Here is a 5,492-nt window from a genome sequence, read left to right as displayed (position 1 = left end):
CCCAGAGGGATCTGGGGGTCCCCAGGGGGGTTTGGGGTTCCCGGGGCTGTTTTGGGGACCCCTGGGTGTTTTCTGGGGGTTTCTGAGGTTTTGGGGGGTCCCTGGGGTAGTTTTGGGACCCCCGCCTGGTTTTGGGGGTCCCAGAGGGGGCTTCGGGGGTGGCTGAGAACGTTTTGGGTCTCTGGGATGATTTTGGGGGTCCCTGGGGAATTTTTGGAAAAGCAGCAGGAAATACACCCAGGTTTCCCCCCATTTTTCCCCATTTTTCCCCTTTTGCCCCCATTTTCCTCTTTTTTCTCCATTTCTTCGTTTTCCCCCATTTTCCTCTTTTTTCCCCCATTTTCTTCCTTTCCCCCCCTCACTTTTCCATATTCCCCATTTTTCCCCCCTATTTTTCCTCTTCCCCCGCTTTTTTTCCCATTTTCTCCCATTCCCTCCCTTTCCTCCTCGTTTCCCCCCAATTTTTCCACTCAACAAAAATGAAATTTTATTATTGCATTCACAAAAATTTGGGCTCCAACCACAAAATTTTTTTTTCTTTTTTTTTTTTTTTTGCAAGATCTTTGCCCAAAATGCAGCTTGCAAATTTTTTTTCTTCCAACACTGTAAAAAAAGAACAAACCCGACCACAAAGCAGCTTCCATTTCTCAGAGTTTTTTTTTGCAATGTGGTGCAAAAAAAAAAAAAAAATTTATTATTTTATTTTATTTTACTTAATATTTTATTTTGTATTTTATTTTATAATTTTTATTTTATTTTATTTTATTTTATTTTATTTTATTTTATTTCTCGTCTTTTTGTCTTTTTCTCTTTTTGTCTTTTTTTTTCTCCTTTTTTCTGTATTTTCTTTTCTTCTTTTTCTTTTCTTTTCTTTTCTTTTCTTTTCTTTTCTTTTTTCTTTTCTTTTTTCTTTTCTTTTCTTTTCCTTTTCTTTTCTTTTCTTTTCTTTTCTTTTCTTTTCTTTTCTTTTCTTTTCTTTTCTTTTCTTTTCTTTTCTTTTCTTTTCTTTTCTTTTCTTTTCTTTTCTTTTTTCTTTTCTTTCTTTTCCTTTTTCTTTTCTTTTCTTTTCTTTTTCTTTTCTTTTCTTTTCTTTTCTTTTCTTTTCTTTTCTTTTCTTTTCTTTTCTTTTCTTTTCTTTTCTTTTCTTTTCTTTTCTTTTTACTTTTTCTTTATTTTATTTTATTTTATTTTACTTCTTCTTTTTCTTTTTCTTTTTCTTTTTCTTTTTCTTTTTCTTTTTCTTTTTCTTTTTCTTTTCCTTTTTCTTTTCCTTTTTCTTTTTCTTTTCCTTTTCCTTTTTCTTTTTCTTTTTCTTTTCTTTATTTATTTTATTATTTTATTATTTTATTTTATTTTATTTTATTTTATTTTATTTTATTTTATTTATTTTATTTTATTTTATTTTATTTTATTTCATTTCATTTCATTTTATTTCATTTATTTTATTTTATTTTATTTTATTTTATTTTATTTTATTTTATTTTATTTTATTTTATTTTACTTTATTTTATTTTATTTCATTTTTTATTTTCATTAATTATTTATTTCCCTCGCAGCGCTTTTTCTTTTCCCTTCTCGGGTTCCACCCCCATCCCCCCCCCCCCCTCCTTTCCCTTCCCCTCCCCCCCCCCTCCTCTCGACTTTCGGGAAATTCCGCCCCTCCCCCCTCCCCCCTCCCCCACAGGAATTTCCGCCCCTCCCCCCCCTCCCCCGCCCTTTCCCCGAGATTTTTTTTTTTTTTTCTCGTTTTCCTGCGCTTTTGGGATTTTCCCGATTTTTGCTTCCGCGCTGCGCACGAGGAGCTCCGTGACCACCCCCGAAAAAAGGGGGGGTGGGGACCCAAAAGTGCAACCCCCGCCCCTCCCCCACAGCCCTGGAGGTAAAGAGGAAAAAAAAAACAAAAAAAAATAAAAATAAAAATTTAAAAAAAAAAAAAAAAAAAGGGATTTGCGATTCCGCAGCGCGGGGGGGCGCGGGAATGGGGGGAGGGGGAGCGGGGGGGTTGGAAAGCCCCGTTTTGGGGTTGGAATGCGCCATTTTGGGGCTCGCAGTGCCAGATTTTGGGGGGGGTTTGATGGCGAATTTTGGGGTTTAAATGGCGAATTTTGGGGGTCGGGATTCCAAATTTTTTTGGGGTTGCAAAGTCCTATTTTGGGGGTCGGGATTCCAAATTTTTTTTGGTTGCAAAGTCCTATTTTGGGGGTCGGGATTCAAATTTTTTTTGGGGTTGCAAAGTCCTATTTTGGGGTCGGGACTCCAAATTTTTTTTGGGTTGCAAAGTCCTATTTTGGGGGTCGGGACTCCAAATTTTTTTTGGGTTGCAAAGCCCCAATTTTGGGGTGGCAATGCCGAATTTTGGGGATTTCAATGGCGAATTTTGGGGTTTAAATACCGAATTTTGGGGGTTGCAAAGTCCTATTTTGGGGGTCGGGATTCCAAATTTTTTTGGGGTCGCAAAGTCCTATTTTGGGGGTCGGGATTCCAAATTTTTTTTGGGGTGCAGTGCCGAATTTTGGGGTCGCAATGCCGAATTTTGGGGATTTTCAATGGCGAATTTTGGGGTTTAAATGCCGAATTTTGGGGGTTGCAAAGTCCTATTTTGGGGTCGGGACTCCAAATTTTTTTGGGGTCGCAAAGTCCTATTTTGGGGGTCGGGATTCCAAATTTTTTTTGGGTTGCAAAGCCCCAATTTTGGGGTGGCGGTGCCGAATTTTGGGGGTCGCAATGCCGAATTTTGGGGGATTTCAATGGCGAATTTTGGGGTCTAAATGCCGAATTTTGGGGTTGCAAAGTCCTATTTTGGGGTCGGGACTCCAAATTTTTTGGGGGTTGCAAAGCCCCAATTTTGGGGGTCGGGACTCCAAATTTTTTTGGGGGTTGCAAAGTCCTATTTTGGGGGTCGGGACTCCAAATTTTTTTGGGGTTGCAAAGTCCTATTTTGGGGGTCGGGATTCCAAATTTTTTTGGGGTTGCAAAGTCCTATTTTGGGGGGTCGGGATTCCAAATTTTTTTTGGGGTGGCAGTGCCGAATTTTGGGGGATTTCAATGGCGAATTTTGGGGGATTTCAATGGCGAATTTGGGTTTAAATACCGAATTTTGGGGGTTGCAAAGTCCTATTTTGGGGGTCGGGATTCCAAATTTTTTTGGGGTTGCAAAGTCCTATTTTGGGGTCGGGATTCCAAATTTTTTGGGGTTGCAAAGTCCTATTTTGGGGGTCGGGACTCCAAATTTTTTTGGGGTTGCAAAGTCCTATTTTGGGGGTCGGGATTCCAAATTTTTTTTGGGGTGGCAGTGCCGAATTTTGGGGGTCGCAATCCCGAATTTTGGGGGATTTCAATGGCGAATTTTGGGGTTTAAATGCCGAATTTTGGGGGCTGCAAAGTCCTATTTTGGGTAATTTTTTTTGGGGTGGCAGTGCCGAATTTTGGGGGTCGCAATCCCGAATTTTGGGGGGATTTCAATGGCGAATTTTGGGGTTTAAATACCGAATTTTGGGGGCTGCAATGTCCTATTTTGGGGGTCGGGATTCCAAATTTTTTTTGGGGTGGCAGTGCCGAATTTTGGGGGTCGCAATCCCGAATTTTGGGGGATTTCAATGGCGAATTTTGGGGTTTAAATACCGAATTTTGGGGGTTGCAAAGTCCTATTTTGGGGGGTCGGGATTCCAAATTTTTTTGGGGTTTCGAATGCCCCATTTTGGGGGCTGCAGTGCCAAACTTTGGGGGTGTTCAGTGGCGAATTTTGGGGTTTAAATACCGAATTTTGGGGGTTGGAATTCCCCATTAACTCCTCCAGAACGTCCCAAAACTTTTCCCAGAATTTATTTATTTTTTTTTCTTTTTTCCTGGGAAACCTTCGACCTCCAAAAGCTCAAACTTTGCCAAATGAGAACGGGGAAGGATTTGGGGTTTTTCCCGGATTTTGGGACAATTTGGGTGTTCTGGGGAAGCTCAAGTGTCAGGGCCTCGGGGAGAGGTCGGAACCCAGCGAGTTTTAAGGGAATTTGTCCTCATTTTGGGGATTTTTAGGGGAATTTGATTATTTTGGGTATTTGGGAATTTGCTTCTTAATTTATCCTTCAATCGATTTGGGGATTTGGTTTCATTCTGTGGGGTTTTGGCTTTAAGAGCTCTGGGGTTTGATTGATTTATTTGGGATTGATTGAATTTATTTGAGATTTTTATTTTATTGGGATTTCATTTAATTTCTTTGGGATTTCACTTATTCAGGGGTTTCATTTATATGGGGATTTCGGCTTCAATTAATCTGGGACTTTATTTGTTTAGGATTTTATTTATTTTAGGATTTATTTAGGATTTTATTTATTTAGGATTTTATTTATTTAGGATTTTCTTTATTTAGGATTTTATTTATTTAGGATTTTATTTATTTAGGATTTTATTTATTTCAGATTTTATTTATTTCAGATTTTATTTATTTAGGATTTTATTTATTTCGGATTTTATTTATTTAGGATTTTATTTATTTCGGATTTTATTTATTTAGGATTTTATTTATTTAAGATTTTTATTTATTTAGGATTTTATTTATTTAGGATTTTATTTATTTCGGATTTTATTTATTTGGATTTTATTTATTTAGGATTTTATTTATTTCGGATTTTATTTATTTCGGATTTTATTTATTTAGGATTTTATTTATTTAAGATTTTATTTATTTAAGATTTTATTTATTTAGGATTTTATTATTTAAGATTTTATTTACTTAGGATTTTATTTATTTAGGATTTTACCTATGTGGGATTTTATTTATTTTGGGATTTTGGCTTCAGTTACTCTGAGATTTTCTGTATTTAAGATTTTATTTATTTACTTGGATTTTAGGTATTTATTTAGGGTTGTGTCCATTTTCTTTGGGATTTCCTTTATTTATTTGGGGTTTTGGCTCTACTCTGGCATTTAATTTCTCTGTTTGGGATTTTATTTCATTTCTCTGAGGTTTTTGCTTCCTTACTCTGGATTTTATTTATTTAGGACTTTACTCAACTTCTCTGGGGCTTTTCTTGATTTTTTGGCATTTAATTTCTTTTTCTTTGCTTTAATTACCCTGGGAATTGCTTAATTGCTTTGGGCTTGGTTTTAATTGCTTGGGCCTCTTGGGATGCTTGAGGGGAAAACCCTGGAGCTTTTCCCACCCTGGGATTTGCTCCAAACCTTTGGGACAATTTCCAAGGATTTTGGGGAATTTTGTAATTAGCTGGAGGCCGGGTAATTACTCTGAGGGCTCTAGAACTTTTTTTTTTGGGGGGGGGGGGTTTGTTTTCATAGTTGTGTGGGTTGATTTATTTTCCTTTTTCATTATTCTTGTTCCTTTATTATTTCTTGGCCTTTAATTCCATTCCTCGATTATTTTCTTCTCTTGGTTTGTCAAATTTTGTGGGGGCAATTCCCACTTTTTTTTGTCCTCCCACCCCAGAATTTACAAAGCAAAAAAAACCAAAAAACCTCAAAACCCCCCCCAAAAACCCCTC

Source organism: Heliangelus exortis, unplaced genomic scaffold (genome assembly GCF_036169615.1).
Source record: "Heliangelus exortis unplaced genomic scaffold, bHelExo1.hap1 Scaffold_74, whole genome shotgun sequence".
Lineage (NCBI taxonomy): Eukaryota > Metazoa > Chordata > Aves > Apodiformes > Trochilidae > Heliangelus > Heliangelus exortis.
The sequence above is the reverse complement of the archived record's forward strand: the minus strand, read 5'-3'. Positions refer to the sequence as shown.